This window comes from Oryza glaberrima, chromosome 7 (genome assembly GCF_000147395.1).
Source record: "Oryza glaberrima chromosome 7, OglaRS2, whole genome shotgun sequence".
NCBI lineage: Eukaryota > Viridiplantae > Streptophyta > Magnoliopsida > Poales > Poaceae > Oryza > Oryza glaberrima.
Window position 1 is genome coordinate 16,742,494 of NC_068332.1, and position 14,604 is coordinate 16,757,097.

A 14,604-nucleotide genomic window follows, 5' to 3' on the forward strand; every position below is an offset into this window, starting at 1 on the left:
GACTCATAAACAACACTAACAGTAGACAACACTGGCAGGAACTTTCGTGACATGCCAGAACAATGCATACATCAGGTGAACACAAAATATGCACACACATTCATAGAGCATACATTAGAGGAATTAATTACTCCGGATCAGTAGCTGATCAAGCAAGCTCATCCAAATAAATCAAGCCAAGTAAGTTTGTCTATTTTTACCTCAGGATCAGCCAAGATAAACCAAGCCAAACAAATCGGCAAAGTAACGGACATACTCTGAATCTGAATCAAACAACTAATAGCAAGTACAATTTACATGAAACTGAATAGCGTCGTGCCAAAATCAGCCTCTGTAGGATATGCTTCATTTCACACATTCAGTTAGATACTGACAAAGTGAGATAATTATTGAACTCTAGAGTCAAGTCCACTGGTTTTTCCAATTAAGTTGCAACGGTCTGATTCTCTATCATATTAGAGAGAATCCCATATAAGCTACAGAGAATAACATGGCTATATGTCCATCTAAGTACACATATATATTTATCCCTTTGAGTTGCACATGCAGATGTACCAATTGGTTAATATGGCAACTATTTGAAGGTGATTGACATATACATGCATATTTGTAGCATTTAAGTATTCATCTAGCTATTGAATGCAGCATATTATTTTTGCAGTCACATGATTTTTAGCCACTACCATCACACATTTTTAAGTCAAACTCATGAAACATGCAGTTCAACAATGAAAGCCTAAACATGTAGTAAAACATTGAGGTCTCCAAAAAACTACATGGTCTTTTCATAAAAAGGTTCAAATGACATCACATAGTTCATCAGCACTATCACAGGGCAAACTTTCCATAGTATGACCTGCATCAGCACTCAGTATATCACAACTCATCAAAGTGCATACTGACCATATTACCAAAATGCAAATGCAAATGCAAATGCAAAATTACTGCTATCAGTGCATACTAACCATAGTACCAAGGTGCAAATGAACTGAGCAGTATAAAACCAGTGTGTACCTAGAGATCACAGCACCAAAATATCTGAGCACATGCTAATTCTCAACTAATCTACTCAGAATCACAGTAGAGTCAACGAATCGAACCAACTACTTAGAATCGCAGTTCGAATCGAACCAACTATGCAGAATAACTCGCAGGAATCATATAGTCAACGAATCACTCGCAGGACAGTCGCATGTACGGATCTGAGGTTCACTGCATCGTGAAATATGGATACATGGGTCACACCTCCAGGTGTCAGCCGGATCTGGGCGATGCTTGTGCGATCAACGACCGCGGAGATCACGGTCCATCTTTGCCCATCCCTTCTTACCCTTGTGCCTCTTGTCCTCAGCCTCCTTCTGAGCTTTGGCCCTCTCGTCCCGGATCTTCTTCTCGGCCGCTGCCTGAGCCTTGGCGCACATCCTGGTATGCACCTTTATGAAGCCCCACCGGTATTCGCCGGCTTAGTGGGAGTGCTAGTTGGCCCAGCGTATGTGGGCTACTGCTGTTTAGGCCTAAGTACGTGGGTTTCCTGGACGAATAAGTTTATTTTATGTCCCTTTACTTGACAACGAGTTCGGTTTTCGCCCTCGAACCAAAATACCAGATACAATTGTCCTTTAATTGTCAAAATTGGTACATATGAGGTTCCTCTAGGGTTGGCAATGGGGCGGGTCGGGGGCGGGTTGGGCTGGAACGCCCCCGCCCCCACTCCCTGACTTCTCCCCCCGACCCCGACCCCGCACAGGTGGTCGGGTGGGAAATATCGCCCGTCCCTGCCCCCGCAGGGGACCCGCGGGTGAGCGGGGCCCGTACCACCGATGGCAAACGCGAGAGCAAACACGAGACGAGGTGGAATGCCGCCGCCGCCGCCGCGCATGTGCCGTCCTTGACGTCGACGGCGACGCCGACGCGGTTGGCTGTGCCCCTGGCCGTCGACACTGCCGCCGCTGCAAGCTCTATGGCCGTTGATGCCGACGCCGATGGCGGCGCTTGGCAGCCGCAGCCGCCACCCGCCCCTTGGCCATCGATGCCATTGCTCGCCCCTTGGCCGCTGCCGCCGCGAGCTCCATGGCCGTCGACGCCGACGCGGATGGCGGCGCTCGGCAGCCGCTGCCACCGCCGTCGCTCGCGCCTTGGCCGTCGACGCCGTTGCCCGCCCCTTGGCCGCTACCGCTGCGAGCTCCGTGGCCGTCGATGCCGACGCGGATGGCGGCGCTTGGCAGCCACCGCCGCCGCCGCTCGCGCCTAGCCGCCGCCGCTCACGCCTAGCCGCCGATGCCATCGCCCGTGCCTGGCCGCCGCCGGCGCCAGTGCCTTGGCCACCGGCGCTGGCCGCGCCTCCCCGCCGCCGAAGGAAGCGCTAGTGGTGGAGAGTGACGGCTGGATGGGTGAGGAGAGGAGGATGGATAGAGGATGGGGAAATTAGGGTTTGGTTTATATATGATAGGTTAGATGGGCTTTTTGGCTTGCAATATGGTAGTATTAATAGTCTAATATACATCCTCGGGGCTCCGCGGTTTACCTGCAGATGGATGTCCTCCTCCGCCCCCATCCCCGCCCATGGCCGGGGCCCCGACCCCGACTCCCCGCGGGTCGAAATCAGTACCCGCCCCCGCCCCCGTAGGGGCGGGTCCCCTGCGGGTCCCCGGCCCCACGGGGGAAATTGCCATCCCTAGGTTCCTCGGCGGTTTGGATGGTTTATTTGGGTGATGTAGTGCCTAGTGGCTAGTTTGACTTGGTCCTCGTCCTATGTGGCAGTGATGTGGCATAGGAAGCCAAATACGAAAATTATTTTTTTTAAAAAAAATGTGGGACCCATATGTCAGTAAGGCAAAAGAAAAAAGTAGTAGGACCCACATGTAAGTGGGTCTCACCCTCCCCTCTATCTCCACGACGAGCGCACGCGTAGAACCGGAGAAGGAGAAGGGCGACGGCTAGCGGCTGGCGGCCATCGGGCGGTAGAGCAAGAGAAGTAGATAAATCAGTTTGGAAATTATGGCTTGAAAACCTTCCGTAGCAGTTTTTTTTTCTGATTCCTTCCTTATGTAAATAGAACTTGCATATATTGACCTAAGTAGCCCAATGTGCAACTTAGGTTAATATATGTGGCCTAAAGTGAAATTTACTCTCTTTTTATTTGCATGCGAAAGGGTGTGCGCAACCCTGGCGCGTGTGTGCGTCGATCTAGGTTGAAGACGATAGCCTTGGATATGATGGAGAGTATCAGCTCTGAAAGGATCTTAATGTCGCCTAGAGGGGGGGGGGGGGTGAATAGGCGTTCCTAAAAATTATCACAACTTCATAGCATATTAGAATAATGAGAACTTTCGGTTCAAATAGGAACTTCCGATATGAGATTGGAAGTTCCGGTCTCAACCGAAAAGTTCGGCGGATAATGGAATATAACACTAGCTATGAACTTGTAGCTCAAATAAACAAAATGTATATGAATCAAAAGGTGACAAATAAGGTATCTAAACAAGATATAAGGTCACCAACTAAATCAATTAAGCATGCAAGTAGATCGGGTAAAAACAAGCTCAAGCACAATGTGAGAGAATGCATAAATGGGCAAACCAAGAGAGGAGACGCGTGATTTGTTTCCCGAAGTTCGGATCCATGGATCCTACTTCTCCGTTGAGGATCCACAAGGGCCGGGCCTATTTCAACCCTTTCCTCACGAGGTTGCACAAATGCACTCCTCGGTTTCACTCTTGATTTCTTCCCTTGCAGAGGCGAAATCGAAGCCTTCACAAACTTTCCGTGGCACACCACAACCTTGGGTGCTCACCGGCGACACCTAGCCATCTAGGAGACCTTAGTCCCCAAGAGTAACAAATACAATCGAAGATTTGCTTACTATGAACTTGAGTGCTCAAAGTATGGAGTGAAGTTCACTAGTTCTCAACTTCTCAATCACTCAATCCAACTCTTTCCCCTTCTCAAATCCCTCTCACAAAGAGGCACCACAAAGGATGGAGTGAAGCTCACTAGCTCTCAACTCCTCACTCTCTCAATCCAATTCTCTCCCCTTCTCAAATCCCCCTCACAAAGAGGCACCACAAAGGTAGGGAAATGGGGATGGCTATTTGGCTTTGGATGTGTCTAGTACTCCCCAAGAGCAGCAGCCACTCAAAGGAGGGGTGGAGGAGTTTATATACCCGAGCCCCTCAAAAACTAGCCGTTGGAGGCCAAGACTGTAATTTTCGGAGTTTCCGAAAAGCATTTTCGGACAAGTCCGAAAGCTTACAGAAGCAAATCTCATATTCGCAGCCATTTTTGGAATGTCCGAAAATTTTCGGAGTTTCCGAAAAAAACTCCGAAAATTTTTCGGACTTTCCGAAAAGCACAGAGTAAAACGACTATAACTTTTCGCTCGGGAGTCCGTTTTTGATGAACTTGGACTCTATGGAAAGCTCACTTAGAGGACTACCCAACTCAACCAAAAACAAGGTCTAAAACCACTCAAAGGATAGGTTAAAGCTTGGGTTTCTCTCAAGGTAGCACTATGATAGGTCACTTTGAGCACCGAGACATACACAAACACCTCGACGTTGCATCCCTCTTAATAGTACAGCATTCCTAAACTCAAATGTAAATAAGAAGATAATTATACCATTAGGAATGCCTTTTTTCTCATCTTTCTTTCATTGTCTTCAGGGACGCTAATGCCGATACCGTTTCACCATATATTCTTCAAATGATTGATGCGGTAACTTGTAGCTTCAAATGGTCTCGCACGGTCCATCATGACAAAGCCGTCACTCGCCCTTCACCACCGGATTTGGTTCTTTGGCGCCAAGCTCCTTGCTTGCCCTTCACCGCCGCATGGTCCATCGCGACCGAGCATCGCTTGCCCTTCACCGTCTTGCCATAATAGCCACTTCGTATCACACATCTTCAATATCTTCACTTTGTCATTCTTGGTATTGTTAGGTGTAATGATATCACTTGAGTATCAACACCTTTGTAATCCTTGGGATCTATTTCTTTCATTCAACTCAATAAAATTATTAGTCCCAATGATCCGGTTGTCAACCTCCACATGTTGACCAACCGATCGCATGTATAAAAGGATATGAATAAATGATGAGTATTAATCAACACCACAAGTGTCATATACTCAAATATATGTTCAAATGTAAAGATCCCAATTAAATGAAGGTGAATAACTTGGATCGATTACATGCATAACTAAAGTATAGGATTTGCTCCCCCTAAATGTATGCATACAAAATATTTGTGTGAAGCAAGAGTATGCATAACAAGATATTAAACATTGAGAGCTTATCCTGTACAAGAATAGAAGGCATTTCTCAAATATAGATATTAAAATAAAAACATACCTTCATCATCTCCACGTTCTCAATATAAATAGATTAAATAAGAGATAATACTCAAACAAAACATTAGTCTCACATGCATATGCCAATCACGTGGAAATATTATATACGAACATATCAATATGTACATGAAGAGAAAGAGTGATACATATAGCTTGATCTCCATGCATTTCATCCTTATGATTTAGGTCCACCAACACTCCACTTTCATATCCACATGAGACTAGGCAAACAAATGCTTACAAAAATATTAGTCTCACATAATTGGATTTGTTATTAATCATCAAAACCAAATCAATGGCACTTGAACTTTCAAGCTCCATTATCGTACATGCACAAGACTGTTTCCAGGAGGTTGAAGACGGCAATCTATGCGAGTTGAGCCTACAGTTCCACTTGTGGGCTGGATCGAACAAAGGCAGTCCGAGCGGAGGATGGTGACGGACTAGGCAGGGCTAAAAAAAATGATGTAATGGGCTTTTGGATCAAAACCAAGGAAGGAGTAAAATTTATCGTGCGATCAATTTTACCCGGTGCAACGCACGGGCATTTTACTAGTAATACTAATAATAATCTAATTGTCCCCTTCTTCATCACAAATCGCATATGCATATACATGTATTAAATTCCTTTTCGTTGTTCCACATTCATTAAACAATCAACTCTGGAGGAAAAACCCACGTTCTGTCCAAATCAAAGAACCCGATGCCTTGTGTAAACGGCCTCCTAGTACCGGATTTCAAGTCCCACACGTCCGGTGTGTCGACGAAATACATCGTGTCCTCTTCAACCTCTCCGTATGCGGGAGCAGGCATGGACTTGTTGAAGAGTTCACTGAGGAAGATTGCTTGGCCACCTAGACCGCCGCCGGTGACCGGAACCCATGTGCCGGCGTCCATGTCGGCCTCAGAGACATCCACGCTGCGGGTGTGGTCGCCTTGCTTGACGAAGGCCGCGATTAAACACTCCCGTCTCACCATGAGCAACCGGCCAGACGACTCCAAGAGGTGCCAGCTACCGTTAACTGCATAGTCGTCCCCCTCTAACTCGTACTTTGTAGTCTTCCAAATGAGATCCTCACCGGTGAGGTACTGCCACTGATGACCGACGTCGTCGATGCCATCATCACCAACGGGCTCAATTTCGCTGTCGTTGTCGCTGTCTCCCTCTTGGTTTAATGACTCATCATGGTCGTCAGCATCTACCCCGCCTTCATCATCGACGGAGTCCCCGTCGTTGGTCGATGCGTCACTGTCATCGTCTTGTGCGTCGCCGCCGTCGTCGTCTTCATCGTCGCTCCACCTAAACGCGTCGATTACGCCATCAGGGCTTCTCGGTTGTCTGATGATGCGCTCGACATTAATTGGTGATGGTGGGCTTGCCATCTTTGTCGTCGGCGAGGTCGACGGCGAAGAGGTCCTCGGCTTTTGTAATTAGATAAAGCTTGTCCGCGAAGAAAGCAATGTCGACGACACGGACGAATGGCATCGTGCAAGAATCAGGCGTCCAGATGCCCTTCCCTGGCTGGCACAGGATCAAAGGGCAGTCCCAGTGGTCGGTCATGACGGCGACGAGGTGACCGCCATCATCGGGGCGAGACCGAATGATCACCTTGCAGACTCTGAACTCCTCAAAGAAGTCGTCGTCGAGGATGTCCCTCAGCTCGGCGAGCGGCACGGTGGCGCCGGTGAAAGGGTTGTGCAGGAGGAACGTGTGCCTCGTCTTCGTCGTCCTGGCGCCATCGACGCTGTCATCGTCATCGTTGTCGGTGCGGTGGAGGGCGAGCCAGCCGTCGGTGGAGCCAATGCAGACGGTGTTGCTCTCGGGGAAAGCCATGCGGTGGACGCCGCCATCGGAGACCGTGACGAAGGTGCCTTCCGGGAGCACGATCCACGGGAGCTGCGGCGGGGCGGCGACGTGGCGGCGCAGGGCGGAGTGCCAGGCGCGGCACACAGCGCGGAAGCGCGCGCGGTCGGCGGGGAAGGGCAGGCGGGCAATGACGAGGCCCAGCAGATCAGACGGGAGGTCGGACCACGGCGCCATCGTCGACGTTCCCGCCATAGCCAAATTAGACTATGAAATCAAGCGATCTGATCGTAGTGCACCAGAGCCTGGAAACCTCGTGAAAACTGAAATACATATTTAGTAATAGTACTGGTGGTATTGGCAAAGCGGCCGGCACAGAAGAGGTCTTCGTATTTCGATTCGTTTTTACCGTCCGGTTCCGAGTCGATCAACGATATGACCACACTGTTGTCGCTGCGCGCACCGTACGTGTGCGTCCGCGACCGCGATGGTGTACCATGTAGTGTCATCGGCGACGCTGTGGCCGCCTCGCCGGGCTATTTCCTATATGATTTCGCCGTTTTTAGTCCCACGCGCCGGCGATGGCGTAGCCCGTGGAGTCCTCGGCGTCGGCGACGGTGCGAGCCAGCCACGCGCGGAGCGGGAGCGCGGCGGATGCGAATCGGAGACGAAGCGAGGACGTGTGGTAGTGAAGCAAATTGTAACACGGGCCGCGTGTTTCCATGGCGGCGCGCTGGCCTTTCTCCTCGACGCTGCCGATCGAGGTTTTGACTCGCCGGCTGCTCGTTACGACGACGGCGCCGCGCGTCCTCTCTCTCTCTCTCTGCCCTTAGCTAGGGACTTATTGCCATTTGTATATAACTCTATCAGATTTTGGTGCTATCTGTCAAAACAATTGGGAGTATTATCGAATTTTTGCAAGGTATGTCAATCAAACCAACTTTAAATACTCCTACTACCTTACAAAAATTTGGTAATTTTGAGTCCATACACTCCTAATTCCAAATATAAATTCAAAACTGGTAAGGTAAGTACAGTACTTCCTTCGTATTTTAACGTATGACGTCTTAAATTTTTTTTACTGACACTATAAAAAATGTCCGTACGTTACAACGGGTAAAGTCTATTTTAATCTTATTATTGCTATATGGTTTAATTAAGATGAAATTCACTGTGGGAGTTCACTTGGATATATATATTTTTAGAAAATCATGAGCAGCACTTAGGAGTCCGATCATCTGAAGTTAGCATGCGAGTTTTTTAAACCGATTTTTTATATGATTCCTTATGCATTACCAAAAGTGAACGATCTTATAAACCCACTCAAATACGGATATGTATTTTCCAAAACAAAATGAACTTAAAAACCGACTCATACACGGATGACGCACCAAAATACCAGCAAAAACTTCTTTAATTTTTATAATAGTAGAGATAGAGATTTGACCATTCGTCTTATTCAAAAATTTATGTAATTATCATTTATTTTATTCAGACTTGATTTATCATCAAATATTCTTGGGTGAATACCCAACATGATCCTTGAACTTTCGCTTAAGGATCAATTTAGTCCCTGACATTTCGTGCTGTCCAAACAAGTACCTTAAGTTCATTGTGTGATTCAATATGGTCCTTCGACTCTCTAAACATGCCATGTGTACATGCCACATCATCTATGCATGCAAATTCAATATTTAAATGTCCTTTACCCCCTTATGTTTTCATATGAAATAAAGAAAAGCTGTTGAGAAAACACAAAAAAAAAGTTTTTGACCATTGGCAAAAATATGTAGCATTGATAGATAAAAAAAATTAACATTTTTTGTTTTATGATTGCTTCTTCTTGTTTTTCTTTTCTTTATTTGATAGAAAATTAAAGGTTAAAATGGACATTTAAATATTATCTTACATGCACGAATGACGTGTCATGTCCATGTGGCGTTTTAAGTGGGTCTAAGGACTATATTAAGCCGCATGATAATCTTTAGGGTCCTGTTTGGACATTATAAAACATGAAGGACTAATTCGACCTCTGAGCAAAAGTTGAAGGACTGAACTGACTATTCACCCAATATTCTTTAAGTATGACATAAATATTTTTATATTTACACAAAAAATTTGAATAAGATGAAAAATCAAACGTTAATAAAAATAATCAACAGCGTAATACATTAAAATACATAATATCAAATCGAACAAGCCTGGAAATATGGAAGTGGACAATCAAGCGATTCCAAATCCCAGAACTGTTACACGCACCCGTACCAGCATTTGTATATGCTTCTCGCTGGATTGGCAGGCGCTATACGATCAAGCGATGGAGTGACGTAATTATTATTTATTCTATTGTGATTTGTTTTATCATTTAAAATATTTTAAGCATGATATATATCATATACATTTGCATATATAAATTTTTAAATAAAACGAATGGTCAAAAATGGGTTCAAAATCCAACGGTCTCTCTATTAATAAACTGATGGAGTATGTATTATCAGTTTTTTTATAATAAAAGTTCATAAATATTTAGATGCCATGGAATTTAGAGAACACGGTCATCAGTCCATGTATCAGCTCCTACATTTGCTGATACGGATCCTACAGGAGAATATCTTCACGGCACATCTACAAAGTTAATCTCCGCGTTTGTTCTTTGTTTCAAATTAATTTAAACCACTTAAAAAATATGAACGAATAAAATTTTAGATAAAACGTGAGCTAAAATATATAATTAAGAACAAACGGTAAACGCCGCTGGAACAAGCTGGGTGATTGCGCCTGCATGCGCGCGTAGCGTGTCGTGTCGGTGCAAGCAACTGAAGAAGGCGCGGAGGTACTGGAGCTGGACAACGACGACGATTTCGTCGTGTCAGCCTCTCGTCCTCAGAGCGCAGAAGGGGAGCACGCACGCAACCGGCCCAGCAGCGACGTGCCTCTCATCGTCGCTGCCGGCGAGGCGGCGGCCGGGGACAACGCCGACGACTACTCCGGCCTAGCTACAGCCTACGCCATCGAGGAAACAAGGCAAAGCATATCACACAAGAAGGATTATAGATCAAGAAGGATCGATCGCTCGATCGCGCGGCAATCAAAAGAATCATAATCAGAAACCACTTTCAGTTGGCGGAGTTACCCACCACTACGCTTCTTATACATTTGCATGCATTGACAGTAGGGTCGTCGCCGTGGTGCGACCTCCCGTCGGATCTGCGGGGCCTCGTCATCGGACGCCTCCCCTTCCCCGCCAACCGCGCGCGCTTCCGCGCCGTGTGCAGCGCGTGGCACTCCGCCGTCCGCCTCCACGTTGCCTCCCCGCCGCAGCTCCCGTGGATCGCTCTCTCCGGCGGACGTCTTGTCAGGGACTCTCGGTATGGGCCAACCAATGGGCTGGTTCTCACCCGAGCAGTGGGCCCAAGCCAGCCCAAGAAAAGCCCAGCTGGAGAGCAACAAAAGCAGCAGCAGCAGCATCGAACGGGAGAAGTCTGGAAAACACGAACGGCAGCGGCTGGCTTCGGCAGCTGGACGCGGCTTGGCTCCTTGTCGATCTCTCTCTCTCTCTCCATCTTCCACCTTCCTCTCTTGCTAGCAGCCTGTATCCTATAGTATCTCTTCCTGTATCCACCAGAGACCACCATTACTTGTACCTCAATAGTTGTACTCAATTCCATCTAGAGCTCCATTGATTGTACTAGAAATTTTCTTGGTTGAGTTGGTGAATTGGGTTGCTAACAATCTGGTATCAGATACCACCATTTCCTCCCACCAAATTCCACCATGAGTGACCAAGAGTGCATGGAGGCCAATCATAGATTAGAGGAGAAGATTGATATGATTTTGGAGAAGTTGAATGAGGTAGAAGCTAATAGGAGCAAGTTCTTCGAGGAGATGAGCGCCTCCATCAAGGCAACAGTTGCTGTCCTCAAGGATGCACCATATCCTCCACCCCAGGACCCACCTTCTTCGATGCTCACCACCTGTTCGACGATGTGCTCCAACAACGATCACCCTCGAGCGACGTCGAGCTCAAGCCACATTGACAAGGAGACTGCTCCGACGGTTGTCCTGGACCTTAGGGATGGCGAGGACAAGGTTCATGACCCCTGCATCGTCACCAAGGACTTTCTTGAGGTCACGCTCACCATGTGTTCGATGAAATGCACCAGCCCCCACACCGTGCCCGATCTCACCATGGTTGCAGTGGTTATGTGTGCCACCACTGCCACTACCTCTACGGAACTGGTAGTTTTTGAGGACACAACCGGCGTCGCCTACATCAACACCCCTAACTATTCTAAGATGGTGCACGCCAAGTGTTCGACAGTCGGCCTCGACATCGATGGTGGCATGGATCAGGCCGTGGTCGTGTTCCAGATCATGAAGAGTGTATCCAAGGTCGTTCTGATATCTGTCGAGCCATTGGGCATCTTCTCACTAAGATTGACTGCTAACCTCAAGCAGGACAGACCAACACCCACCAAGTGTTCAATGAAAAGTCCTCTGCACAGAAACATGGTATTGTTGATTGTATATGATCTTCATCATGTCACCATGGCCACCACCAACTCGGATAAGTTCCTTGGCATGTGAGAATTTTGGTATTGGAGCTCAGATTATTGGAACAGTGATTCTAACAAATGAGATGGTTGAGTTAAAACCATGGTCACCACCAGTTCAATCAAAGTTAAGCCTTGTACTTACTATGGATAGACTACACATTGGTTGGAACCTTGTAAACACAGCTAGTAAGAATGCCTGGGGTGAAACGATGAAACTTGTACCAAGTACTAGGAGTGAGATTGCTAGCAGGCAAGAGCAATTTACTGAGTTGGAAGTGCAAATATTTTGGGAGCTTGGTGATGGTGAGGTTATCTTGCACATGCTTGGGTTAGGTTGCAGGCTGAGATGGCATTCCTTTTATTTGGGATATAAATGGTGGATTATAAATCATGCTGTCAGCTTGGGACAACCTGATGTATATCTTCAGGTTCACTTGTCTGCTCTTTGTTGTGTTCATCTCAGTAACATCCTGGACTTTTGGTTATAATGGATAAAATACAACTGGATTGGAACCTTGGTAACACAGTGTGTCAGACTTCTTTGGATGGAGAGATCAAAACAGCTTATATCTTCAGGTTCACTTGTCTGCTCTTTGTTGTGTTCATCTCAGTAACATCCTGGACTTTTGGTTATAATGGATAAAATACAACTGGATTGGAACCTTGGTAACACAGTGTGTCAGACTTCTTTGGATGGAGAGATCAAAACAGCTAAGCATGTGCCCAGTACTAGGAGTAAAATTCATAGCTTGCAGGAATTAATCACTGGCCAGGAAATGCAAAACCTTGGGAATCCATGTGATGGAAAGGTTCATCTCTTTACAGTTTTGTCAGATAATTGGCTTGAACAACTTCACTTCCATTTGAGGATTAATTGGTGGAACACTCAGTTGTTTGTTGAGGTGAGAATTCCTAAAGGTATTGCTTTGCAGATCAATTTTATAGCAACTTTTAGCAAGAAGGGTAAACTGATTATTGGTGGTCATGAATCATTACTCCTTTGGTTGTCTTTTGCTAAAATGGTTCAGATGAGTGCCTGTTGTCTGGAGCCGGCAAATCATCATTTTACAACCTGTGTCATGGTTCAGCTAGATACTCTCTATTGTGTTCCTTCTAATAGCAACCTGGAACCTTCGGTGAATACAAGTGCAGAGGCTGCATATGCTAACTATTGGTCTATCAACTTGCTTGAGGTAACAAGAGATGGAATTTTAATTGAAGCCATTTACTGGACACTAGCACTAGGAGTTATTACATGGAAGGTTATAAGTGATGCAGTTCTAATTGGAGCTGGTATCAAGATAGTTGTTTCTTCCAAGCAACATTTGCAATGTATTATATTCAGAATGTGACACACAAGGGAAGTGCAAGTTATCAAGCCATCTATGAGGTACTCAAGCTATCACTTTGAGGTACAATTTCTAGCCAACCAGTTGAGAACTATCAAGACACCAGTGAATGTTTTGGGGCATTATGGCCACTGCAAAGGAATCCTACATGTGTCTTCGGATCCAGGGGTGAAAGGTTCTCCAATTCAGCTTGTCGGCTTGGGGACAAGCCGAAATTCAAGAGAAGGGGATTGTCAGGGACTCGGTATGGGCCAACCAATGGGCTGGTTCTCACCCAAGTAGTGGGCCCAAGCCAGCCCAAGAAAAGCCCAGCTGGAGAGCAACAAAAGCAGCAGCAGCAGCATCAAACGGGAGAAGGCTGGAAAACACGAACGGCGGCGGCTGGCTTCGGCAGCTGGATGAACGGCAGCGACCCGGAGGCCGGCTTGGCTCCTTGTCTATCTCTCTCTCTCTCTCCATCTTCCACCTTCCTCTCTTGCTAGCAGCCTGTATCCTCTAGTATCTCTTTCTGTATCCACCAGACACCACCATTACTTGTACCTCAATAGTTGTACTCAATTCCATCTAGAACTCCATTGATTGTACTAGAAATTGTCTTGGTTGAGTTGGTGAATTGGGTTGCTAACATGTCTCTACGTCATGCCCACCCACGCCGGCGCCCACCGCATGGCGCCCTTCCCCGAGAACAGCACCGTCTGCGTTGGCTCCACCGACGGATGGCTCGCCCTCCACCGCACCGACGCCGCCACCGCCGCCACCGGGACGAAAACCAAGAGGCACACGTTCTTCTTGCACAACCCTTTCACCGCCACCACCGTCCCGCTCGCCGAGCTGAAGGACATCCTCGACGACGCTTTCTTCGAGTGGAACGAGGTCTGCAAGGTGATCATCCGCTCCTCCTGCAACGATGGGGACCACCTCATCGCCGTCATGACCGACCATACTATAACTTCCCTTTGATCCTGTGCCGGTCAGGGAAGGGCACCTGGACGCCCGACTCATGCTCGATGCCATTCGTCCGCGTCATTGACATTGCCTTCTTCAAGGACAAGCTCTATCTAATTACAACAGCCGAGGACCTCTTTGCCGTCGACCTCGCCGCCGACAAACATGGCAAGCCCACCGTCATCAACGTCGAGCGCATCATCAGACAACCGAGAAGCCCTGATGGCATGATCGACGCGTTTAGGTGGAGCGACGACGAAGACGACGACGGCGACGGCGACGCATCGTCGACCAATGACGACGGGGGTACTCCTCCGTCGACGATGAAAGGGTAGTAGACGGTGAGGACCATGATGAGGTATTCAACCAAGAGGGTGGAGACAGGGAAATTGTGTCCGTCAGTGATGACGATGACATCGACGACGTCGGCCAGCAGTGGCACTTCACTTGGAAGCATAGAAAGTACGAGGAGGAGTACGCGAGTATCGGCACCTGGCACCTCCTGGAGTCGTGTGACCGGTTGCACATGGTGAGACGGGAGTGGGTACTCCCGTTCATCTTGTAGACCGACCACACCCTTGCAGACCGACCACACCCGCAAGC

The 14,604-nt window shown here is 47.5% G+C and overlaps 2 pseudogenes; one reads left to right on the forward strand and one right to left on the reverse strand.

The window, feature by feature from the left end:
* Nucleotides 1–5,995: 5,995 nt before the first annotated feature.
* Nucleotides 5,996–7,406, reverse strand: LOC127778490 (uncharacterized; annotated as a pseudogene).
* Nucleotides 7,407–7,638: 232 nt separating this feature from the next.
* On the forward strand, nucleotides 7,639–14,336 carry LOC127780243 (uncharacterized; annotated as a pseudogene).
* The last annotated feature ends 268 nt before the right edge of the window (nucleotides 14,337–14,604 follow it).